This window comes from Saimiri boliviensis, chromosome 6 (assembly GCF_048565385.1).
Source record: "Saimiri boliviensis isolate mSaiBol1 chromosome 6, mSaiBol1.pri, whole genome shotgun sequence".
NCBI lineage: Eukaryota > Metazoa > Chordata > Mammalia > Primates > Cebidae > Saimiri > Saimiri boliviensis.
The window spans coordinates 19,948,979-19,976,889 of NC_133454.1; the positions used below are offsets into that span (position 1 = coordinate 19,948,979).

At 37.1% G+C, this 27,911-nt stretch overlaps 1 protein-coding gene across 3 annotated transcripts in view; it reads left to right on the top strand.

Annotated features, from left to right (window-relative positions):
• TENM4 (teneurin transmembrane protein 4) overlaps positions 1-27,911 on the top strand; it is a 3,045,593-nt gene that overhangs the window by 262,311 nt on the left and 2,755,371 nt on the right. The gene's annotated exons all lie outside the window — the stretch shown is intronic.

Consider the following 27,911-nt stretch of genomic DNA (forward strand, 5'->3'; position numbering starts at 1 on the left):
TTATTTTTGAGATGGAGTCTCCCTCTGTCTCCCAGGCTGGAGTGCAGTGGTGCAATCTCAGCTCACTGCAAACTCTGCCTCCTGAGTTCAAGACATTCTTCTCTCTCAGGCTCCAGAGTAGCTGAGACTATAGGTGCACTCCAGCACACCCACTTAATTTTGTATTCTTATTAGAGACCAGGTTTCACCATGTTGACCTGGTTAGTCTCAAACTCCTGACCTCAAGTGATCCACCTGCCTTAGCCTTCCAAAGTGGGATCCACATGGGATGTGAGACATCATATCCAGCCATTTATGCTAATAATTTTCTAAAGGAAGAACGAGGAATAAATGAAAAATAATTAGGAAGCTTGCATGATTTGATTTTTTTTAAGGTGGTGAAACAATGGCAGAAATGCTAATTCATTTCAGTACTCAATGGATAATGGAGTACATAAAAAATTCTGAACTCTTTACTTAACAATTATTCACTAAAAGGTTGCTTCCTGAGTTCTGTAAGTCTATCAAATGTGTTCATTAATCATTTCTACAATATCAGACTTAGGCTGTTGAACATACATAGCCATATCTCCTGATGTTGATTAGAGAGTCTCAATGTCTAAAACGTATCATTTGCAAAATAAATAACTCTGTAAATATATAATTACATATAATTTGTATTTTATATTCAGTAAGAATTTTCATTAATATGAATTATAGCCGGGCGCGGTGGCTCAAGCCTGTAATCCCAGCACTTTGGGAGGCCGAGGCGGGTGGATCACGAGGTCGAGAGATCGAGACCATCCTGGTCAACATGGTGAAACCCCGTCTCTACTAAAAATACAAAAAATTAGCTGGGCATGGTGGCGCGTGCCTGCAATCCCAGCTACTTAGGAGGCTGAGGCAGGAGAATTGCCTGAACCCAGGAGGCGGAGGTTGCGGTGAGCCGAGACCGCGCCATTGCACTCCAGCCTGGGTAACAAGAGCGAAACTCCGTCTCAAAAAAAAAAAAAAAAAAAAAAAAATATGAATTATAAATCATTTTGGAGAGCCTTTTCCACAACCTCATCTATTCTCTTCTTAGAAAAATGCAATTACACAATAAGGATTCTTCTGTTTCCACAAAATCAGACACAAGCCCATGTATTAAATATGTGCTGATTGCTCAGAATATCATAAGTACATGATTAATGTAAGAGAGATACTATGGAATAGTGGAAAATGAGGACCTTGAAAGCAGCAGAAAAGGATTTGTATGCTGGCTTGTCTACTTATATAATTATTGGGGCTGGTTTCTCTATTTATAAAATGTGGATACTGCTAATTTTATCACACAGTTGTAGATTTGACATAATATGCATAAGACTTAGCATTTACAAGTTATCCATAAATTATTATTTTGGAGACAGGCTGACTTCCAAGACAATTCTTTTTTTTTTTTTTTTTTTTTTTTTTTTTTTTTTTTTGAGACGGAGTTTCGCTCTTGTTACCCAGGCTGGAGTGCAATGGCGCGATCTTGGCTCACCACAACCTCCGCCTCCTGGGTTCAGGCAATTCTCCTGCCTCAGCCTCCTGGGTAGCTGGGATTACAGGCACGCGCCACCATGCCCAGCTAATTTTTTGTATTTTTAGTAGAGACGGGGTTTCACGATGTTGACCAGGATGGTCTCAATCTCTTGACCTCGTGATCCACCTGCCTCGGCCTCCCAAAGTGCTGGGATTACAGGCTTGAGCCACTGCGCCCGCCCTTTAAGACAATTCTTAAGCATAACGAATCCACTGTTCCAACTTCTGGAAAGTGTAGCACAATATATGTAAGTCAATCAGACAACAAATCTGACAATAAATCATTATGCCCTTTGATATATAGAAACGTGAATCAGAACAAAATCGTCTGATTAGATGCAAGTCCAAGTTTCATGACATACAAGTTATAAAACTTTGGGTGGAATGACTACTTTGTGTCTTTTTCTCCTCAACTATAGAGTTATTGTTATTTATTATGATTGTCATTGTGATCATGAAATTCCATGATATGTATAAATCACTTAGCTCTATTTTATATATAAAAATAATTTAATTTTAATTTGGTTATTGTTATCACTATTACTAATTGTCATATTTTAATCTGCTTTCTAGTACGAGATTTATAAAGTAATGGACCTAGCCAACTCACTTAACTTTTCTAAACCTGCCAAAAATGGGCTCTCGTGATGACTCAGGCTGATCATGCAAGCCTGGAAGTTGGTGGGTGCCATCTCCTTTTTTGGTTACACTCTTTAGTTTTCTCTAGCAAGGAAATGTTTTATGTGTTCTAAAATGGGAAGCATCAAAATAAACAGGGCATTCTGAAAAGACATGTTAAAATAATTGAGATTTCAGACTGGGCACGGTGGCTCACTACTGTTATCCCAGCACTCTGGGAGGCCAGCACAGGCAGATCACTTGAGGTCAGGAGTTCGAGACCAGCCTGGCCAAGATGGCAAAACCCCATCTCTAGTAATCCCAGCTACTCAGGAGGCTGAGGCAGGAGAATTGCTTGAACCTGGGAGGTGGAGATTGCAGTGATCATTCCACCGCACTACAGCCTGAGTGACAAAGACCCTGCTCAAAAAAAAAAAAAAAAAAAAAAAAATTAAGGGGCATATGGGTAGAGAAAAACAAAGGTATGTAGCTTTAGACCTATCACTGAAATTTTTAAGTCTCTGGTTCTTCATGTGTTATATTTAGGAGTTTTCAGAAAAATACCCATGAGTTTAGTGATCTCTAAGGACGATATGACATGCCTGATATCTGAAATTTCCTAAGCACATTACATTGGGTGAGCTGTTTTTCTCTGCAAGTCTCATTTTACTGACCTGAAAAATGGAGATAATGTTGTCTGCTTTGATTAATGAGTTACTGAATGTGAAGCTGAATTGAGTTAGTAGGTGTGAAAGGGCTTTGAAAAATGGCAACTACTATATAAATATAAAACATGATTATTGTAAATTATCACAGATTTACTGGCCATGGCTCAGAACAGTAAATAGAAGGAAGTGAAGTTGTTAATTGGGAAGAAACAGGAGTGGCAACCTTTCTCATGGAGGATAATCCAGAATTTATGTTGTGTAGTGCTGTAGTTAATTGATTGGGGTTGGATCTGGTGAGTAATTAAGTTTAGTAACAGTCTGCCAATGCAATTTTTTCTGTCTCTTGTCACATTAAATCACTTACAATGAACTCAGATTCAGAGAGAATATCAACGATTATAAGACCTACAGCTATAGGAAAACCAAATACATTTAAGTTATTGGCAATGGATGGATGTATATATATAGAGAGAGATGGACATATATAGAGAGAGACATTTGTTAAAGAGGGGAAGTTTGGTACATAGTTCTTGATGCCAAGGTGTGCATTCCAAAGTCAATTATCTTTCTTTACTCATTGTGTAAAAGTAGACTATTTACAATTTCCTTCATGTAAAATGCAAAACACCTACTGATCTCTCTCTCTTTCTTTTTCCCTCCTAGAGTTCTTATCAATCTCTATAGTTATCGTAATTTCAGAACACTGTTCTGATTTTCATTAGATCTGCATGTTTGGTAAAAACGAGTATGGTACTGTGAAAAGAATCTCAGGTATTGAAAAAGACTTTGTATTTAAATTCTCCCTCCATCATTGACTAGGTGGGTAATACTTCTTAGCTCCATTTCCTGTTCTCTAAAACTGTAAGACTAACTTTCACCTTAAAATATCTAGGCAAGGAAATCACCTAGTACAGTGTCTAATTATTTGTAATAGTTCGTTAAATCTTATTTTTGAACTTTTTTTCTTCTTCAAGGTATGGGTCATATTTTATTCATTAAAATGTATTATGTCTCATCAACATTCCCTATATTTGGCTCTTTTAATCTTAACATCTTGTCACTTTAATGACTTCTCTGCCTTTTCATTTGTCTGTAGGGACTCCTCTCCCATCAGCTTTTAGTAACTTGCTTATAGACTTTTAAAATAAAACTTGCCCACATATCAATTGTCTTAGGGGACTTACTGCAGAGACATATGGTAATATTGGATGAATAATTAGAAAATTAGCATGATTCCTTTAAAATTAATTAGTTTATTTGTTAGCATTGTTCTTGAAGAACAATAGATACATTCATAATGTAATCTAGAGTTTTAATGAGAGGACCCTCAGCCACTTTTATAATCAAATAAAAACTCGGAAAGTAATAATGAGACACCTTTACTTTTCTTGACACATTGGCAAACATTACCACATCTGAGAAAAGGCAGTTGTGACGAGGTCGTAGGTAAATGAGTGCTCGAAATCATTGTTGTCAGGATTGTAACTTGGTTCAACACCTTTGAAGCAGGGGGAATAATGTGTGACAATGTGACAGTAAGGAGGCCTAGGGCTTAGGTGTTGAAGCCATGCCTGCCTGACAGATACAATATTTTAACTTAGAGTATATTTTTGAGGACTTAAAGGATGCAGGAGAAAAAGCACTTGTCTCGTGGCTGTTTGAATAGCAAACTTTTTAAAAATAAACTAATATTCTATGTTTATCTAGAGTTGATGGGGTTGATGGAAATTTGGGATTTGAACATACCATGTGCAATCTAGTCATCTTTTAATACTCACTTATTTGGAGGTAAAGTTGTCAGTTCCTATCAAACTTTTTTTTAAATTTTTTTTATTACATTTTAGGTTTTGGGGTACATGTGAAGAACATGCAAGATTGTTGCATAGGTACACACATGGCAGTGTGATTTGCTGCCTTCCTCCCCCTCACCTATATCTGTCATTTCTCCCCATGCTATCTCTCCCCACCTCCCCACCCCCCGGTACCTCCCCCATTTCCCCCCAACGGACCCCAGTGTGTAGTGCTCCCCTCCCCATGTCCATATGTTCTCATTGTTGAACCACCTGCCTATGAGTGAGAACATGCAGTGTTTGATTTTCTGCTCTTGTGTCAGTTTGCTGAGAATGATGGTTTCCAGGTTCATCCATGTCCCTACAAAGGACACGAACTCATCGGTTTTGATGGCTGCGTAATATTCCATGGTGTATATGTACCACATTTTCCCTATGCAGTCTGTCATCGTTGGGCATTTGGGTTGGTTCCAGGTCTTTGCTATTGTAAACAGTGCTGCAATGAACATTCGTGTGCACGTGTCCTTATAGTAGAACGATTTATAATCCTTTGGATATATACCCAATAAAGGGATTGCTGGGTCAAATGGGATTTCTATTTTTAGGTCCTTGAGGAATCGCCACACTGTCTTGCACAATGGTTGAACTAATTTACACTCCCACCGACAGTGTAAAAGTGTTCCTATTTCTCCACAGTCCTACAGCAGAGGGGCCAGACTGTTAGAATGAAGACTAAGAAAAAGAAGTGACTTCAGCATCCACAAACTGGAAGCTCACTCAGAGACCCAAGCTGAAAGACAGTAAATACAAAGACAACAGGTGGATAAACCCACAAAGATGGGAAAAAACCAGTCCAAAAAGGATGAAAACTCCCAAAACCAGAACACCTCTCCTCCTAAAAGGGATCACAACTCCTCACCAGCAAGGGAACAAGACCAGATGGAGAAGGAGTGTGATGAAATGACAGAATCAGACTTCAGAAGGTGGGTAATAAGAAACTTCTGTGAGCTAAAAGAACGTGTTCTAATCCAATGCAAAGAAACTAAGAACGCTTGAAAAAAGATTAGACAAAATGCTAATGAGAATGGACAACATAGAGAGGAATATAAGTGAATTGATGGAGCTGAAAAACACAGCATGAGAACTTCGCGAAGCATGCACAAGTTTCAACAGCCGAATTGACCAAGCAGAAGAAAGGATATCAGAGGTCGAAGATCAACTCAATGAAATAAAAGGAGAAGGCAAGAACAGAGAAAAAAGGGCAAAAAGGAATGAACAAAATCTTCAAGAAATGTGGGACTATGTGAAAAGACCTAATCTGCATTTGAGAGATGTACCTGAATGTGGTGAAGAGAATGAATCCAAGCTGGAAAGTACTCTTCAGGATATTATCCAGGAAAACTTCCCCAACCTAGCAAGGCAGGCCAATATTCAAGTCCAGGAAATACAGAGAATACCACAAAGATATTCCTCAAGAAGAGCAACCCCAAGGCAAATAATCGTCAGATTCACCAGGGTTGAAATGAAAGAGAAAATGCTAAGGGCAGCCAGAGAGAAAGGTCAGGTTACCCACAAAGGGAAGCCCATTAGACTCACAGCAGATCTCTCAGCAGAAACCCTACAAGCCAGAAGAGATTGGGGGCCAATATTCAACATCCTTAAAGAAAAGAACTTTCAACCCAGAATCTCCTATCCAGCCAAACTAAGCTTCATAAGTGAAGGAAAAATAAAATCCTTTGCGAACAAGTAGGTACTCAGAGATTTCATCACCACCAGACCTGCTCGACAAGAACTCCTGAAAGAGGCTCTACACATATAAAGGAACAACCAGTACCAGCCACTCCAAAAACATACCAAATGGTAAAGAGCATCAACACAATCAAGAATCTGCATCAACTAACGAACAAAACAGCCAGCTAGCATCAAAATGGCATTATCAAGCTCACACATAACAGTACTATCCCTAAATGTAAATGGACTGAATGCCCCAATCAAAAGATATAGACTGGCAAATTGGATAAAAAGCCAAAACCCATCAGTGTGCTGTATCCAGGAAACCCATCTTACATGCAAGGATACACAAAGGCTCAAAATAAAGGGATGGAGGAAGGTCTACCAAGCAAATGGAGAGCAAAAAAAAGCAGTAGTTGCAATTCTCATCTCTGATAAAATAGGCTTTAAAGCAACAAAGATCAAAAGAGACAAAGAAGGACATTACATAATGGTAAAAGGATCACTGCAACAAGAAGAGCTAACGATCCTAAATATATACGCACCCAATACGGGAGCACCGAGATGCATAAGACAAGTTCTTAATGACTTACAAAGAGACTTAGACTCCCACACCATAATAGCGGGAGACTTTAACACCCCATTGTCAATATTAGACAGATCAACCAGACAGAAAATTAACAAGGATATCCAGGACCTGAACTCGGACCTGGAACAAGCAAACCTAATAGACATTTATAGAACTCTCCACTCCAAATCCACAGAATATACAGTCTTCTCAGCACCACATCACAGCTACCCTATTAAACTTTTAAAAGACATATGCCTTTTAACCCAACAATGTCATTTAGGGGATTCTGTCTTACAGATATTTACACAATACTGTCCCCCAAAATGCACATAAAAGACGCTTTTGGTAGCATTATTTGTAACCAAGGAAATTCAGAAACTATCAAAATACCCAATAATTGGGTCTGATTAAACAATATCATAGTTATGGAATGCTTGGAGGCTCTTATATAGTAAAAGTAGACATATCTATTCTGGAAGTATCTCTAAAATAAAATGAACATAAATACATACCTATACCCATACTCACACAACAAAAATGAGACCAGAAGAGATTACATTTTTTAAACATCATACCTCTATATAATATACACATATATGTATATGTGTATTTTTTCAGATATTAATTGTCAGTTGTGTGCTACAGATGGGAATAGGACAGGGAGAGAAAATACTTTGAACAGCACTAAAATCTCTTACTAGAAAATTGGTGCAGAGAACCCACCATTCAAGCTGGAGGATAGAGCTTTGTTTTACCATACACCCTTTGGAATTTATTTGTGTACCATGCACATTTCAAAAAGGAATTTATTTTTGTACCAGGTACTCTTTCCTCTTGTCCTGGTGTCTGGTGACCTCCTCTTGTCCTTTGGTGTCTATAACTTGAGAGTTCAGTCACTTAGTACCCAGGTCCTGAGCTCTGCTGTGTGCCTGGCCCTGGGCTGGCTGCTGGGGACGTAGCAGTGACCGAGACAGATGGGCTCACAGGGAGCCATGCAGCAACCAGGTCCAGCAGATAAGAGCATGTCAGATGTGCTGGGAAGAATGCCGCAGGGCCCCTCCTAGGAGGTGGTGTGAGTGACACACAGACGGTCGGGGGCAGAGGGAGTTCCACTCCTGGCAGTGGTGAGGACAGACGCCCTGGGGCTGGGTTCCCTGGGAGTGTTAGGGAAACACCAAGAAGGCTTCTGTGGCTGGGGTGGGCCAGCTGGGGTAGATGGCAGGGGCCTCTCTCCACCCTGTCCCAGGACCCAGAGCTGAGGTAGTCTTTGAGCCGAGGATCAGGGTTCTGAAAACGAAAAGCACTGACAGTCCTTGAACATTGGAGAGAGAGTTTTTAGGAATGGCCCTTAAAATATAATTTAAAAACTTAAAACATAATTTAAAAACATTTAGAGACCAAACAAATGTAAAATATCGAAACAAGATTCAACAAGTAGAGATAGGGAAAATGTGGTACATATACACCATGGAATATTATGCAGCCATCAAAAACGATGAGTTCACGTCCTTTGTAGGGACATGGATGAACCTGGAAACCATCATTCTCAGCAAACTGACACAAGAGCAGAAAATCAAACACCGTATATTCTCGCTCATAGGCGGGTGTTGAACAATGAGAACACATGGACACAGGGAGGGGAGCACTACACACTGGGGTCTGTTGGGGGGAAATGGGGGAGGGGCGGGGGGTGGGGAGGTGGGAAGAGATAGCATGGGGAGAAATGACAGATACAGGTGAGGGGACGGAAGGCAGCAAAGCACACTGCCATGTGTGTACCTATGCAACAATCTTGCATGTTCATCACATGTACCCCAAAACCTAAAATGCAATAAAAAAAAAAGAAAAAAAAAAAAAAAAAAAAAAGAAATGTTTCTGTTTTGAACATAGACACCCACCCTATTATTCACTAACTTAACATAAACACATATTGAAATTATACTACACAGTCTCTGTATTAGGCTTAATCCTATATTTCACACATTAACAGGATGTATCTGTTTCTAGTTCACTAGATTTCAAGTAAGAGGTCTACCAAGACAAGATTTAAAGTCAATGAAACACACAAAGCAAATAAAGAGTTGAATGAAATTTAAAAGAATAAATGACCACTTAATGCTTTTGATTCACCAAGCTAGACAATATACACATTTTTGGTTAAGCCTTTTTTCCACATTAATATATCAGTACTCTATATTTGCACTGCAAGAATCATGGAAGCCTGGTAGTTAACAAGTAATAAAAGTACAGATGGAGATAGAGCTATCTAATTAATTCTAAAATCCGGTTGCATTTGAAAGAGGAGTGACATGTCCGTAGATGTTTTTCTATCCTCATTTCAACATGCAGAGTTGCTTGCGGTCAAAAATATTTATTTCACCAGGAAATGCCCATAGTTGCTTAGTTATATCCTGGTTCGTTCCCAGTAATTATTTTTCTAGGGCAGCTGTTGTTTTCATTCAAACTGACTATAAATAGGAAACATGGTGCACAGATTTTTAAATGCAGATAATTAGAAAAGAACAACATTTTCGAGGATAAATCTATATTTATAAAGGCATGTATACATAGAAACAGCTTTTACATAATCATTTTAAAGAGTTAAAATAAGCTAAATTAGGAAGTTAAAACATGAAGTTACATTTAGAAGTGTGTAAATATGGAAGTTTTTTAGAATCAATATCAGTTCAAAAAAAGAGAAAAAACTGCCTAAAATTAAGAATATTTAAATATGGGATGATCCAAATGTAAGAGTCAACCCTGCATCCCTTAAATGTCTTTAAAAGTATAATCATCGCATGTCAGAGATGAAGTAGATGTTTTCCCTCAGCAAGGTGAGGATGAAAAGAGAAAGGTTGGCCTAGAAGAGACTTTTCACATGTTTTCTGAATGAAATGGAGCATGAATCTGATACACAGGAGTAGACTCCATGTTACAGGATTTCTTATGAGACAAGGTATAGGACAGTATTTGAATCATATATTTGATTTTCAATGGCTCGGCCACATTTTGATATCTGATTCAGTAAGCCTGATATTAGGCTCAATAATTAGTATTTCTAACAAGCCCCAGCTGGTGCTGATGCTCCAGGTTCAAACCATTGTCTTAGAATGAGAAGTTAAAAGTAAATATGTGCAGAATAATGTGAGTTAATTATTTTTCTTCATTATGTCTATCATTTTTCGTTCTTCCATATTAATGTTTGCAAATCAAAACAAATGTTTGAATAACTTTAGGTAAAGTTTGCTCCACTCCATTTCACACGAATATGCACACTAGCATCTGACTCCTATAGAAACACTCATTTATGTTGCTTGCCTTTTCCTGTTGGGTTTTGAGTTGGCAGTTCTCACCAAGATCCCCTGTGGTAATTTTATTCAGGTCTGTTGTTGGAATTGTTGTGCATAATAACCTCCATGATCTCTTCTATCCAGGAGTCTTTGACTCAAAGTAAATAGATAAGTGACTTCCGTATGCCAGAAGCATTAGGGACCTCCTAAATACTGACATTTGTGGAAAATATTGTGGTCTTTTATACTTATCGCTGCGCATACCCTGTTATCCCTGGTCACTACTTAAGAGATGAGAGTCTGTGGTCATCTGTCCACTACTGTAAGCGTACCCTTATATTTTCCTCTAGTTTTCATATTTTTTACTAACTTTCCTCTCTTCCTATGGTTAATTGACCCCTCTATTCCTCTATAGTGCTGAGTGGACGTTCAGTTTCATGGTTACCATGATTCCCCAAATCCTCAAACTCTGCACGGAATACTTCCCATATCTCATAATCCAACATAACCATTATTTTTACCTATGGATTTGACTTATCCTAAAACACTTTCAAAAGGAACTTCTTTATTTTCTAATGTAGTATGTACTTCGTTATCAGAGTCGATGAGTACAGTGTAACCCATATTTCCTATTGCTATTTTAAATAGCACTCCTTTGTTAGTCTATAAAAGTCTGGCTTTATTGAGACTCTGGCTACACCAGCAGAGATCACATCATGCCGCTACATTTGGCTGAACTGGGATTTGATTCAGACAATTTTTAGAGTTATGCTTTCGATCACTGTGCTGGGGCATATATATTAAGGATTCAAATAATTAACAAATTAGAAACTAGCTAGAAAAACATAAACAAACACCAGTGACTAATGTACAAGGCTTATTTTGATAAGTTCTAAGACTCATTCTTCATTCATTTATTTGCAAATATGCTAAGCTTTAGACATGGTGCTGTGGATGCAAAGTTTGGAAGGATGAAAGGCACATCTGTAAATATATTAGCATAACGGGCAGGCATTGAATATTATTGTAGGAAAATAAAACTTGAGAATCAGAGGAGGTTCCCTAGAAGAGGTAATACCTAACATGACTCTCAAAGCATGCTAATAGGTACTCATCAAACAAATTAAGGAAAATATTTCAGGCAGAGCATAAACATAAGCACTAATATAAGGAAAGGCATGTTGTGCCCAGAAAATAAAAAGTAGCTTGGTGCTGCTGGAACATAAAATAGTCAAAAATCTTGGAAAAGAAAGTCAGCAGAGCCAGGATTTCAAGGTTCTTAGGATACAGTTGTAACCAGTGAAATACAGGAATGCCTTTTGTATAGGATGAATTTGAACTGTGTTCTTATTAATGGATAGTAATTCTATCACTGGAGGCTGCCTGATCAACAAAAATACTAGGCACAGAGGTAGAAATTAAATGCATGTTTTCAGGATAAAAAGGAGGTGAAGCTATAGCATCATCAGGTCTTTCTATTTTTATTTTTATTTTTTGCACAGCTTAATTTATCAGAGCTGGCCTTAATGGGTAAAATGGGCCTTATCCAGGTGATGGTAGCACTAAAACTCAGACAGACTCCACTACTATGCAATATTTCCATGTAGCAAACTGCAGTATATCCATGCACCAAAACTACTTGTACCCTTTAAGTTTATACAAATAATGAAATAAAGGAGCTGAATCAGTATCTGCATAATAATGCTGAGATTGAGAAAGTAAATTAAGATTAAGAAGAGAAACAGAGAGAAGCCTGGTTCCTAATACTGTAACTTCAGCAAGCTCTACCTAACCTTACCTAAACTCTCATCAATCAATTTATTACCCTTATATTAAGTGAAAATAACATAGACCCTGACATCGAGAAGAGGAATGATGGACTTTGCATAAAAAGTGCCAGATGAGTGCCTGAAATTTCGCACGGGCTAGGTAAAATGTCTTACTTTTATCATAGTTGGTGGTGTTGTTACTGTACAATATATGCCAATACAGAGGCACTGTGTTGCAGAAGTTTAGCTGGCCTGAAAGTGCTTCTGTCATCCCAAATGTGTAGATGGAAGCAGGACTAATTTTAGATCTTAGCAGCTAGTGGCTCAGGAGCCCCTGATTTGATCTGAATTGTTGCATGGGCACACCGGGTGATTTCTTGTCTTTGTGTTAAGACCATGAAGGGAAATCATCACTGATGAAGCCTCGTGTAAGGAGAGATGCAGGAGCCTCAACTCAGTGTATTGTTTCACGGCCAGAACTATGACTGAGAAAAAGGTGTCACTGTTTCAGCCATTGAAAACCTGCCTTTTTCATTCAAGGCAATGGTTTAAAGGTCAGTAAGTACTGAAATTGTAGGCTTTTGCAAAATCAAAGCCTCGTCTTAAAACTGCCCAGAAAACAAAGATCACATAATATTCTTCACAAGTCCAAGGACTTACCCAGTAATCCTCATAAAATCCAATTTGATAATTCACAGTTTTTTCAGTCTAAATATCTTGGTTGTGAACATCAGAGCAAAAGATGTCTGCCCAGGGCCCTGGAAGGCAGTCTAAATTGAACATTTTATAATCCCATAAATAATAAAGTTGTTGACCATATTTTCAAGGAAATGTTCATTTTAGACTTCAGGTGTTCAGAAACAAAACCCCATGTGTGATTGAGACTCGAAAAATAACTCTCCTACGGGGGGACATCAGAATTTCCAGCTTCACCTTTTCTACTACTTCAAAGTATTTTTCTTCTTTTATACATATGAGATAAGTGTATTCCCTTAAACAAAAATAAGAGCAGCATTAAGTCATTTCTTGGTTTTTGTTTTATTTTTAATCATAGCAAACATTGTCTCCATAATTGCTTACTACTTTTAAGATCAAAATTCATTAATTTCTTCAGAAGCAAATTTTCTCATTTACTATAGTAGCCAAAGGAGAATAATAACTTAATGGTAAATTAATAGCTTTGAATTATTAAAGCTTTCAACTTCTCCTTAGTGACTATTACATGATCCATATATTGCTAAGCAATGTTAATAATACGACTTTGGGTATTTTTCTATAGACGAAAGTATAATAGTAGTGTCAGAAAACCTATTAGAATGGTAAAAATGTGTTTAAAGAATTTTGAAACATTGGATTCTGCAGAAGCATTTAAAACATGAAAGTCCTTACTTTTTAAACAAAAATCTATAAGTTTAAATTAGTTTTTAAATAGCTTTGAAAATTATATATTGGCAGTGATACGCCAGAATTCATTTGCTACTAGAAAGATGAACATTGTGTATAAAAATCAACTCATGTATTTCTTTTCCAGATTTAATTGACCATATTTACATATTATTTTATTAATTCTCACAAAAACTATGTTGGTTTGCTTTTACAGTATTCTTCTGCCATTGTTTTCAATAACACTTTGCCCTTTAAGTATATTAAGTTTTTACATGGGGAAAAAATGAGTATGAAAGAGAAAGTAAATGTTCCTCAATTAGACAATTTGATAGGCATTAGCTCACATGTTTCGGCTACAAATCTGGATTTTACAATTATTTTTGTTTTATTTTATTAGTGCATTATCACCTTTTTTGTTCTTGCATGTATACACTAGTTCATCCGTTTTTATAAATATGCACAATATATTTGATAGCTATAATTATTTAGGCATTGTACTAGGTAGTAGTAAAGTATTATCCCTAACCTTGAGGAACTCCTGTTCACTCCAGTGTAGGAAATGCATATACAAAAACACAAATAAAATAATGTCATAATTATATTAATATAAGCAAAACAATGAAACCTAACTATGAGTTTGTGAAAAGCCAGAGAATATTATACTTGAAAAATATCCTAAAGGAAGAGTATGAATGTGGTGACTGGAACTGGGAAAAGCATTCTAGACAGAGTGGATAATGAAGAAAAACATGACAGTTGGGTGCAGACTCAATGGCAAGTGGTTGAACATGGAAGAGTATTGGAGGATGATCTAGAAACGTAGAGAGACTTGTTACAGACCTTCTAATGAGCTAAATGGTGTAATTTAGAATTTATTCTATAGATGATGACAAGCCATTGAAGTGTTTTCATATAGGAGTTACATACTCAGATTTGTCTTTGACTCATACTTCATGGCTCTAAAATAAAACACATCCAAAGACACCAATATTTTGTAAATAAATGTATCAAAATATATCAAAATGTTTAAGAAAAGTATCAATATAACATGGCAATGCCTTGTTAACAGCTAAAGAGATGAATGGAATCAGGTACATTATTTCCTTATTACGAAGAAGCTACATTATTTTAGCAGTAAAAGGCTGTTATCAGTTGAAGTGTCAGTATCTGCTGTAAAAAAAACTATGAATACAATAAAAATGTATGTATATACATATATTGTACATGTACTTAGCTGAAATATAATCTAAATTTCATGTCCTCGAAAGGCCCAAAAGTATAATTAACACAAATAGATAGAAGTAGGAATACATTCATTGAGCTCTTGGGGACAAAACGATGCCTTAGAGCCTCAATGAATAACAAATTATGCTGTAGATTCAGCACACTAATAGCTTCTGGCATAATTCCGAAGATTAGTTCTAGAGCTCATTCTTATCTTCAGCTATGATAGAGCATCTAGAGACATTAGAATCTACTGTTGAAATGAATGCCTGTAGACCATGGCTGTAACTCAGAAAGATTCTGAGTGTCTCAGAAACAAATACCTGCAAAATATTTCATGGTTTGGTGTATGAATATTTATTTGTGTGAATATCAAGCAAAATGTTCAGGAGACATTTTCTCTTAAACTTCAAATTCCCTTTTGTTATGAGTTAATGTTTTACCAATTCTATGTTTGCATTCCAGCACATTTTGATCCTAACAGAAAGTGGATATTTTATGTGTGGCTTCCAATGCAAATTTCACATAATTTTCCTTTTCATTTCAAAAATTATATTTTTTATCTATGTGAAAATAAGAAATATATTATTAAAAAGATAAAATAATTATATTGCCTCTCTAAAAAATCAATTATGTTAATATGTTCAGTAATTTTTAGCATCTAGTGCATTAAAAGCAACAATAATAAATGTATTAGCAACTTTGAAAGTAGAGTCCAGTGTTTAAAATACCTCTTCAAATCTTTTATCAAGTCAATAGGAAGATTTTAATAAATATAATTTGCTTCATGCTCACACACACATGTATGCATACACACACATTATACATTTTTTAAGAGGGGATTTAGTGGATGGGTTTCTCTGCAAAATTCTTTTAAGCATCTCCTGACTACAGGAATACAGAAAACAGGTACTGTTATTAATGTGCTGCAAAGTTACTTGCCAACTCTGTATAAAAAGATTTACTCAGAGAGGAAACAAGATGGCCAAATAGACACAACTCTGGTACACAACACCCAGCAAGAGAGACAAAGAAACTGAGAGATCTCCTAGCTCCAACTGAGGTACCAGGTGCATTTCAAGGGGTCTTGTGAAAATGCCGTACTACCCAAAGTTATTTATAGATTCAACTGTATCGCCATCAAGCTACCAATGACCTTCTTCACAGAACTCGAAAAAAACACTTTAGACTTCATATGGAACCAAAAGAGAGCCCACATAGCCAAGATAATCCTAAGCAAAAAGAACAAAGCCAGAGGATACTGCTAGACTTCAAACTATACTACAAGCCTACAGTAATCAAAACAGCATGGTTCTGATACCAAAACAGAGACATAGATCAATGGAACATAACAGCGGACTTGGAAGCAACCCGACACTTCTACAACCAACTGAACTTTGACAAACCTGACAAAAACAAGCAATGGGGAAAGGACTCCATGTTTAATAAATGGTGCTGGGAAAACTGGCTAGCAGTGTGCAGAAAGCAGAAACTGGACTCCTTCCTGTCACCTTACACTAAAATTAACTCCAGATGGATTAAAGACTTAAATATAAGACCTAACACTATAAAAACCCTAGAAGAAAATCTATGCAAAACCATTTAGGACATAGGCATTACAAAGAATGATCAAACAGAAAAATATTTTCAAAGTCTGTAAGACATTTTATTGAACTTCTTTCCAGTCAGACAATTTTTATGATAACCTCTAATACAAATAATCTCTGACATGTAAAACTTTATGTCACAATATTACCTTTAGCATGAACTGAATAATTGTTATACTGAAAATGTAAACATTATATATGTTGTTTTTATTTGCATTTAAAAAATTATTATGGATGTTGCTTTTACTTCCTCTTGTGTAATTTATTGATTCAGGCTCTTGAACAATGCTTAAATGTTTTTTCTTAATTTACATGTACCTGTGTGCGGACAGAGCCTTGGGTTTTATACTCTCTTTAGTTATTCAGGATATAATGATGAATGAGACATAGGTTATCCCTATGCACTACCACAGTGTTTTATTTGACATTTTTCAGGCAAACATTTTTACTTAGTTTATTTGAATATAATTTTACCTGCAATGTCTTAGAATATATAACAAATCTTGTTTCAAATATGTTAAACCACTCATTTGAATTTTTTCCACTGTTTTCATGCTTAAATGGATATCCACATGCAAAAGACTGAAACTGAAACTTTATCTTACACCAGACACAAAGGCAACTCAATATTACTTAAATGTTAGACTTAAAACTGTAAAATTCCTAGAAGAAAACAAAGGCAGAAAGTTTCATGGAATTGGTTTTGGCAATGATGTCATGGATGTGAAACTGAAAACACAGAAAACAGAAGCAAAAATAGACAAATTGGAACCATGTCAAACTGAAAAGCTACTGCACAGCCAAAGAAACAGTCAGTAGAGGCTGGGTGCAGTGGCTCATGCCTGTAATCCCAGCACTTTGGGAGGTCAACGTGGATGATCACCTGAGGTTATGAGTTCAAGACCAGCCTGGCCAACATGGCAAAGCCCCATCTCTACTAAAAATACAAAAATTAGCCTGGTGTGGTGGCATTCACCTGTAATTCCAATTACTCAGGAAGCTGATGCAGGAGAATCACTTGAACCCAGGAGGTGGAGGTTGCAGTGAGCCAAGATAACACCACTGCATTCCAGCCTGGGCTACAAAGTGAGATTCTGTCTTAAAAAAAAAAAAAAAAAAAAAAAAAATCATTAGAATGAAAGTCAACCTATAAAATGGAAGACAATGTTTAGAAAACATATATCATATGAAGGATTAATATCCAAAATGTATAAGAAACTCCTAAAATTCAATAGCAAAAAAACTATTAAGTAAAATATAAGCTAAAAACTTTAAACATTTCTCTAAAGAAGACATACAAATGGCCAGCAGGTACATGAAAAGATCCTCAACATCACTAATCATCAGGGAAAGGCAAATCAAAAACAGTGAAATAATACCACGTTTCACCTGTTAACATTGCTATTATTAAAAAGCAAAAGATGACAAGTATTGGTAATGATGTGGAAAAATTGGAATCGTTTTACATTATTGGTGGAAATGTAAAATGGTAAAGCCACTATGAAAGACAATATGAAGCTTTCTCTAACAATTAAAAACGGAGCTACAATAGGATCCAGCAATCCCGTTTCTGGGTATTTTTCCAAAATAATTGAAATCAACATCTCACAGAGATATTAGCTCTGTCATATTCATTGCAGCACTATTCACAATAGCATAGGTGTGGAAACAATATGAACATCCATCCACAGGAGAATGGATTTTAAAATATAGTATATCAAAGAATGGAATGTAATTCAGCATCAAACAAGAATAAAATCCTAAAATATGGGACAACATGCGTGAATTTTGAGGAAATTTTGCTAAATGAAATAAGCTAGTCACAGAAGGACAAATACCACGTGATTCCACTTACACGAGGAATCTAAAATAGTCAAACTTATAAAAGCAAAGACTAGGATGGTGGTTGCCAGGGGCTGGAAAGAGAGAGAAATGGAGAGTTTCCTATCAATGAGTATAAAATTTTAGTTATGAAAGAAATAGGATCTAGCGTTCTACTTACTATAATACATTGTGCTATAGGTAACAATAATGCACTGTAGGCTTAAAAACCTGTTAACAGAATAGATGTCATGTTAAGTATTCTTACCACAGTAAAATAATTAAATAAATAAATATAAAATTAAAAACAAAGGAAGCACTCTCATTACAAGATGGGGTAATTTAAAATTATCTGTTTTCAAAAGGTTTCCATTTTTTTTTGTTCCGTTTTTATACCTAACCTTCTTAAAAAATCATTTGAATATATTTAGTAAATGAAGGCTATATGGTTAACTTTTGAAAATTATCCGCATGTAGGACAATTATGACTGATTTTTCCCTCTATACTTTTATTTATATTGTAATTTCTTTGCTTTAGAACACTAAAAAAATACAGAAATGAAATTCCAACTCTCCCCAAAGTATGGTATACATGCTTTCAAAATTTTTCCAGGAATATACACTATACTGTTTCTAACATTCTGCAACTAACTTTTTAAAAATAAGCAAATGAACAAAAACTTCATCAAATGTAGACATTTTTATGTCAGTTAGTACACCTACATCATTCTTTTCTGCAAGAACACTGCATTTCAATACTTAAATAAAATGGAATTTACTTAGTTAATACTTTTTATGTGAAAAGTATTTACTTTTTTTCCTTTAAATCTGTACTGTCTATTATAGTAGTCTATAGCCCCATGGGATTTTTTTTTAATTTAAATTTATGTTAATTAAAATTAAATTTAAAATACAATTCAATTATACTAGTTACATTTTTAAGTGCCCCACTAGCTATATGTGGATAGTGGCTACAGTATTAGGAGTCCAGTTTATAAAGCAGTTCGTCTTCCACAGAAAGTTCTATTGGACTGCATGGGGAATGCTGTGGCATCTAACTAGCTCAAAGTCACAAGTGTAGTTTTTTTAGGTAATAAGCTTGATGACATTGAGCTTGCAGTTTCCCCAGGGTTGCATTGTAAAGGGTGGCTTTTGCCTGTAATTTTTATCCTCTGTCTTCTGCTCTGTCTTGTAGATCTGACTTCATCTTCTTTTTAACATTTAGAATTTTTTAAAACATTTTATTTCCTTGATTAATCAATATGTTATTTTCTAACACTTATGAATAAATATCAGTTATTACACATGCGAAATATATATGTTAATATGTTTTCTATAAAATAATTTTAATAAATAAGTTGGTGCTGAATTTTTTTTCTTTCAAAACACTATGGTGCCCCCAAATTGTGAGTTTTCAATAGGCCTCTGCCCTTCTGTGTCTAACAATGAACATAGTTGATTATTTAGGATAAAACTAAAAGCATGAGATTCTGATACTTTTTTGTTTTCATAGAATTCAACCTATTCCCTATATGTAAGTGATTTTGGGATTACAGTATATTTTTGAGTTCTCTAAAACTATGCCTTGATTGAGTATATATGGTTTATCTCTATTCCAAAGCTGAGAATGAGATGTCTTCAGTGCTTATAAAGGTTCAAAATGCAAACTGAGAAAGAAAATGGAACCAGCCCTGACCATATATTAAATGATAAAGTAGACAGAGAGCCAGCCTACCCCTTCTATCATATGGGCAAGAAACAGAGAAATGGCCAGGTGTCTGATCCTTTCACCCACAGCAAGGGCATAACAAGTTACCTGCTGTTTCATCCTTTGGATTAGTACTCTGTTCTTTGGGGGCTATCAACCAGATAGTGAGGGAAGAAGGATAGAGGAATTTCAAACTTTGAATAGAGTGGAGATTGTTCAAGTACAGTCTCGAGGACCATAAGGATTCTTCACAGGGTCAAGGAAATCCTATGTTTTTCTAACTACATATCTATGTGCAGCGAGATATTTTCATATACTTTAATTTCCCCTGTTAAAAAACACATATAGTAAAACACTGAAAGCCATTCTTCACGATGCATATGAAGATATGAGAACACAGATGCCTTCAGTTAGACAAGCCGCTAAAGAGATTTATAGAAATATATCAGTACTACTCCCGACACCAAATATGTTTTGCTTTAAACGACATTATTTTTCATAAAAATAAAGTTTGACAGTATCTAGAGGGTAAAATATTGCAAATTTTAAATGAAATAATGACCTTAAAAATCAGTTTTAGTTTCTGGTATGGTAAACATTGATAGATATAACCTATCTACATTAAAAAGAAAAAGCTATTTTAGGTCTTAAATTATAGATGTAAAGGAGTCTTGACAGAAAAATGTTTGAAAACCTTTGGGAAAAATATATCCTAACCACCAAGTAGTTATAATTAAAAAAGCACAATTAGCAATTCTTTTTTAAAAACTTTAAAAAGATCAAAACCATGATCTCATTTGATCAAGCAGGCTGGAGTGCGATGGCAGAATAATAGCTTACTGCAGTCTCAAACCCAGAGACTCAAGTGATCCCCTCACCTCAGCCTCCCCCGTAGTTAGGGCTAAGGACTTGGGTCACCATACCTGACTCATTTATTTTTATTTTTATTTTTTGGTAAAAACAGTCTTGCTATGCTGTCCAGGCTGTACAATTGTCAATTCTTAACATTCACTAGACTGATTAAATGTGATCTGTTTCAGGTGCTAAATTGTACAGTTTTCAGTCTTAGGACACCTGCGCACAATCCCCATGATTTAAGAGGATGGCATCATCGCCACTGTACAGATAGAGAAAAGAGAAAATTTACTACAAGTGTAAGCAAACCCCTAAGGCCATTAACTTTTATGTCGCTGAGTTAAAGTCAATAACTAGAACTGACTCCAACTCATACTAATGTCTTGTTAAAAAGGTCAATGAATTGAGTAATTAAAAGAGGAGCTAAGGATAAAACAAAAATCAAAGAAACTGTTCCAACATCAATGGGAAGCTCTGCAGATTAAAACATAGTGAGGGCAAGTCTGGTAGCCCTAAGGGGAATTAAATATGCCTGTTTAGTTAGAATGAGTCTTTATTTTTGGTTTTGGCTGCTTTCCCTCCCTCTTTTCTCTAACAGAAGATGCTGGATTTGTGTCTTTTCATAGGAATGCATGTCTGTGTTTCCCATGAGCTATAATTTTTGTCCATAGTGCTAGCAAAGAGATTGGCTGTGAAGACAGAGTTTGCCTTTCTTCCCTGTGGCCTCTGTCTGGGCAGTTGGGGACCAGATCATTCTGTCTCCACAGCGACTGCGTCCGTCTTTATGAATCACAAACACACAGGTAACCCAACCCTCCAGTCCTGTCGCACGTTGCTCTTCTGCTTTCAAAAAGACCTTTACATGATTTCAGATACAGAAGGTACTTTTCCAGCGAAGTAGCCCTAGGCTTTTAGGCAGCACAGAGCTCTTCTCCTTGGGGAAAGATTCTATACCCAATTACAGTTAACTGGCTTAAGAGAGGAAATACGTGTTTATCTTACTGTCACAGCTTAAGGAGAAAAGTTTGGAAATGGCACGAGAAACATCTTTCATGCACATTCTGCCTTCTAGACACTGCATCTGATTTCTTGGCGAATCCTGTCACTCAGGTTGATGACTGAGGAATTTCCAAAATGGCAGTTTTTCGTGAGGGTTAGCTGTTCAGCTTTTATAGAGCATATAATGATTCTTAGACTCTGGCAATATACCCTCATTCTGGGAGAGAGGAGGGAGAGGGCTATGTGCTTCAAAACTGTACAGCAAGGCAACAATCTAAATTTGCTTTGTTAATAATTAAAATTATTAAAAAAAAATCTGTCACAGAATTGGCAGACAAGTCCACGATTTTGGTTCTGTCAATTTCAGTATTCCTGTTGAAAGCTAGAGCTGAAAATGACTCAACATTAACCATCTGTGTTGCTGAGTGTGTGGGAGCTCAGTCTCTAAGACAGGCAGCCCAGGGTTTAAATGCCAGCTTCTGCCCCTGTGGTGTTTGTCCTTCTTTTCCTCGACTGTAAAACAATAGTGATGATAATGGCTAATGGGTACGTTATGTTTTGTGCTTTATACTGAGATAATCTATGAAAATGAACTTGGAAGATTACTTTTTACCCTATAGCTCTCTGACGTAAGCAAAAAGTACATTTGGGAAGTCCAGTGATGTGTGTTGAAAGGAGGTCATGGTAACTTAGACATTCGGGAAGCAAGGTATGTTTGGCTTTGAGGTAGCTTAGGTTAGATTGGAATGTACAGTAAGGTCCTAGCTAAATAAGAAGACAACTAAAGGAATTAATTTATCTTCAGAGGGAGCTAGCTAGGGATCTAAACTCTGGAAAGAACACTGTCCTACAAACAGAATTATTAGGAGTAGTATCACCATTCTATTAGTATTGAATCTAAAATGTAGGTCTAAGAAGAAATTTCCCTGCTGGGTCTTTCAACAGGTTCCTGTCTCCCAGATGGAAATCCAAGGTACTTAACACTTAATAAGACATTAGGTCCTCCACGAGCAGGCCATTCTCATCTCTTCAAAAAGATGTCCCGTCACTGCCTCCATCACACTTTATCCCCAGCAACCCAGAAACACTTGAGGTTTCCCTTTTCTGTGCACCTCCTTCATGACTGTTCGTTCTGCACCCTGCAGCATCACCTCCCCTCTAGCCTGCTACTCACCGTAGCTCCTATCTGCCTCACACTTATTTTCAAGACCCCCTTCAGACAACCCCTTTCCAGGAATCTTCCCTGTATTGTAGCGCTAGACTGGATTTAGTACCTCTTCTCTCTCTTCCTAAAGAACTCCCTTGATCATTTCCTGCACTGCTTAACATTCATCAGCTTGTTGCCTGTTTCTCTCAGTAGAACATGAATGCCCTAAAGGGAGGGATCAGGTCTCTTCCCTTTTTCAGTTCAATAGCCCTTCTGGGAATCCCGGCATTTTAGGTAGGGGAGTAACTGCTCACTGGCACTTTCCCACACAGGAACAGCAGTTTCTAAGACAGCCTTGAAGAGATAGATCAGCTTTCTCTAGATGCCATTCCAGATGCAAAGCAAGAGCAAAGATTGGATAAGACACCCTACACCTCACGGCAGTCAGGCTAAGAAGTAAAGATGCCTGCTGTCAAGGCATTTTACCTGAAATTAGCTTAGAAGGAAGTAGGAATTACATAACAAGACAAGTCAACTGGAGTGTACAAAGTGCTTACAGCTTCAGGATGTATTGTGATTTGTTTGCTATCAATAAGAACACAGATTTTATAGTTAAGCCTGCATATTTCAGTCCCATTTCTTCCAATGAGTTGCAGAGACTCTCAGTGGCTTCTGTGCTTCCAAACTTCATCATTTTGAAAGGGAAAAACAATATTTGCCCTGCAGTTTTTGTGAGGGTCAACTAAGTTGCGCTAGTAAAGGGCACAATTGATATTCAATAATTCATATTTTGTTATCATCTATTGATAGCTGATCAGCAAAAGAAAAATACTACCTTGGGAGGACAGTCCTCATCTCCTTTTCCCCAGCTACCTACCTACTTCCAATATCAAACACCTCCTCAAATTCTTTTCCTTAAGAAACTTTAAAACACTTGCAATGTCATTTTTACAATTAATGTCATTTCAGGGCCTACTTTTTTAATTAAATGAGCTTATATTCAGTCTAAGTGCATTTGCCAAGTGATCACATTAAATTTACTTATCTCTCACAAGCGTAAAAATGTAGTATTAAAACTCTACTTGCATTTTTATAGGTAGTTTGAACAATATTGAAACCTGAGTTTGAAGAGGTCCAGATGGTTTAGGTTTTATTGAAACCTGAGTTTGAAACAGCCCAGATGCTTAAGGAAAATTTTTAGATAAGCATTGAACCTATTTTGGAAAGTGTTATTATGCTACCTATGTAGAACCTTCCCTGGAGTTCCATAACTCCTCATCACAGATTTGTCTTGACCCAAGCCTTGAACTCATCTTTTCTGATAGTATACCGAATAGATAAGTCAGCCCTGAGGCATGCACTCTATGAATATGCCTTTTTCTGGCCTCCAAACTTTTAATGGCTGACATGTTATTCTGGCAATGTCAGTGAAGGCATATTTCTTGCAGTCTTACTCTGTAAAAGGCACTAGGCTAAGTCTGAAGGAGCTCGACAGTCTCCTGCTCCCTGGTCCCTTACACATCAGCCTGTGCTCTGGTCAAAGCTCATGGTTCCAACCATTAGTACTACCACCATCACTGTGACTACTGCACATGTTTAATATTTTAACTACCTCTTATGCAAGATATCCCCACTTTGCATTTTAGTTGCCCGGTTTCTCTGAGTTTCAGTTTCCACACCAGAAAAATCAATACAATAATCATATCTACCTATTAGAGTTATTTCGAGGATCAAACGAAGTAATGTAAGGCAAGTTCTTAGTAGAAGCCCTAGTACGTGAAAATCCTGATGACTAAGGAAGCTCTTGTATTGTTTTAAAGATGAACAAGCCAAGTCTTAAAGAGATTATTTTCCACGTGTGACCAAGGGAGTACGAGAAAGACTAGAGCACAAGCTGGCATATAAGGGACCAAGAGGTGGGAGACTTCAGAGCTTCTTCAAACTTAGCCTAATGCCTTGCTTAGATGAAAGAATGCAACAGATATGCATTCATTGATATTGCCAGGATATTGTGTGGGGCCCTTAAAAGTTTGGAGGCCAGATACAGGCATGTTTTTAAATTGTACTTCAGGTTCTGGGGTCCATGTGCAGATCATAGAGGATTGTTGCATAGGTACACACATGGCAATGTGGTTTGCTGCTTTCATCCACCCGTCACCTACATCTGGATTTCTCCCCATGTTATCCCTCCCCAACCTTCCCACCTTCCTGCTGTCCCTCCCTTATCCGCCCCCACCAACAGACCCCAGTGTGTGATGCACCCCTCCCTGTGTCCCTGTGTTCTCATTGTTCAACACCCGCCTATGAGTGAGGACATGCGGTGTTTGATTTTCTGTTCTTGTGTCAGTTTGCTGAGAATGATGGTTTCCAGATTCATCCATGTCCCGACAAAGGACATGAACTCATCATTTCATATGGCTGCATAGTATTCCATCGTGTATATGTACCACATTTTCCCTGTCCAGTCTATCATTTGTGGGCATTTAAGTTGGTTCCAGGTCTTTGCTATTGTAAACAGTGCTGCTATGAACATATGTGTATATGTGTCTTTATAGTAGAATGATTTATAATCCTTTGGGTATGTACCCAGTAATGGAATTGCTGGGTCAAATAGGCGTTTTTATGGAGTACATGCCTCATGGCTGACTTATCTATTCAGAACACTATCAGAGGATAGGCTTGAGTAAAGGCAAAGCCTGGGTAAAGACAGACCTGTGATAAAGAGTCCTTTCTGTCTGATGTAAAGGTATGTTCTCTCTCCTCTGACTCCCTTGTAGCTTCAGCTCCAAGATTATGAATCTGCTCTTGCTAGAGTCTATCCAGTCTTATGCTTTGCCCTTTCCCTAAATAAATTAAACTAAAAATGTGATTTTTTGATGATTATTTTTTCTGTCTCTCAGTAAGAGCTTGGTCAGGAACTAGAGAGAGGCTATCCAGATTCTTCTCCAGTCCCAGATGTGCCAGCAGATTTCTGGTCTGATGAAAGAACCGTAATGGAAATGCTGTGACCGGCAGCTTTCCCTGTGCTGTTTCAGTCCTGGTTAAGTCTCATTTGCTTGCCCAATTATACAGACCTTTAACCCTTGTCATCTGATCTCAATTTTCTGAGAGTTGTTTTACCCAAACTTTGGAAGCCTACAAGATTTTCAGCCCAGATAACATACATATCCCCTCTAAAACAACAGTGAAATTTTGGGTGAATTTTACGGTAATCCACAGGGATGATTCTAAAATCCTCAGGTTCTCCAACGTTTCTGGCAAACAAACCGACAAACAAACAAAAAAAATACTTCCCTTAGCAAGCATAGAAAATGCCTGTTTTATTCATCAAATAGAAAACTCAGAGCCAACTGTGCAAAAAGAAAATTTGGCTTTGAAAATGTGAATTCCTTCCTAAAACCTGCTTAAATTAGAAGAAGAAAGAAAAAAGAAAGAAAAGGACAGAAAGCTATTTAAAGGAAAACTTGCTTCTGTAAATGGTTAGTGGCTTTTAGACAAAACTTTTTTGTGTCACTGCTTTCTCCCTAGTGTGAGAATGAATCTAAAAATAGGAGTTCTAGCTTTTATTAACTGGACAGATATCATGTGTCCTGCTGGGGTGGGATTTGTTTGGATTATTGATTCTAAGGGCAGGTTTATGTGTCTCTGTCCACCCAGGGAGGTGCAGTGACTCAGTGTTCACAATTACCTGCCTAATCTCAGAAGTAGATTGTTAGTTTTTTATTTCTCTTTTCACAGAATTGCCTTCTATCTAAAATATCATACATGTGCAGGCACGCGCGTGCGCATGCACACGCACACACACACACACACACACACACTCACATAGATCTTATCCCTAAAAAAATAAAAGCTAGTCAGCTGCGTTTTAAAACAAACCTGTGTTATCTTTCTGAATACATTGCAAAGTCAATAGCAAAGGAAGATTCATTCTTTAAGGTGACCTGTCTAATGTTCAACATAGACTGAGAAGCTGAAGCCCACCCACATGGTATCTTTTCCCAGTGGACACTCCTATCCCAGAAAGCCTGTGTGAGGCTGGGAGTGAACTCAGACTAAAAAGTTAAATAACAAATTCAAATTAAATAAAAATTAAATTTTAAATTAAAAAGTTAAATATGCATTGTGCCTGGTACAGTGGCTAATGCCTGTAATCCCAGCACTTTGGGAGGCTGAGGTGGGAGAATCCCTTAAGACCAGGAGTTTGAGATCAGCCTGGGTAACAAAGCAAGACCTCCATCTCTAAAAATAAAAATTAGCCAGGCATGATGGTATGCGCCTGTAGTCCCAGCTACTTGGGATGCTGAGGTGGGAGGATTGCTTGAGCACAGGAGGTCAAGGCTACAGTAAGCCATGATCATGCTGCTACACAGAGACCCTATCTCAAAGAAAAAAATAAATACGTGGATGCACATCTTCCCAGGCACATTCGCGCCAAAAGCCTGCATGGCACCCAAGCGGGTACATACTGTTCACTTGGTACTTGTCCTTCCCTTCGAGTGCAGAGATGATGGTGTATTTGAATTTGTGTTCTCACCTTGCCTATTGTTTATTACTGGCTCAATAAATGCTTTGCGGATTGAGATGTCTCTAACGAAAATGTAAAAATTGACTTTGGGGAAGAAACAAAAACCTTAGTCTATTTCAATTCAGCCAGTTACATGGACACACTTAAGTAAGGCCTCAGCATGACTGCACAAAGAATGAGTGACTAAAAACAGAATCTATTCTAGCATTGCAGAAGGCTATCTTTAGTCTTTTCCTTCTTTTCTTATTTTAGGAAACAATAACCCATAATGGGAATTTGAAACCATCTGCTGGACTGTAAAATGTAAGGGAAAGGAACATATCCCAGGTGATGAGGAATAATTTAGCACATTAATATGGTCTTACAAATTAGCCCAAGCCTTGTCAATTACAATCTCATTCCTTCCTTCATGGGTTCTTAGATAAGGTATTAATAAGTGTTCATTATTTGCAAGCCACTTTTCTAGATTCAGACAATTCGGAGATAAGTGAAGCAAAAACATCATTCTTAATGAGAGTAATGCTGACCTATAATCCAGCAAATAAAATGCTGAGATAAAATATATATACAGAGGATACCTCACTCATACTGGAGGCCAAGGAGATGATGCTTCAGTATTAAAGGATAAATGCACGAAGAAAATGGCAAGAAGTG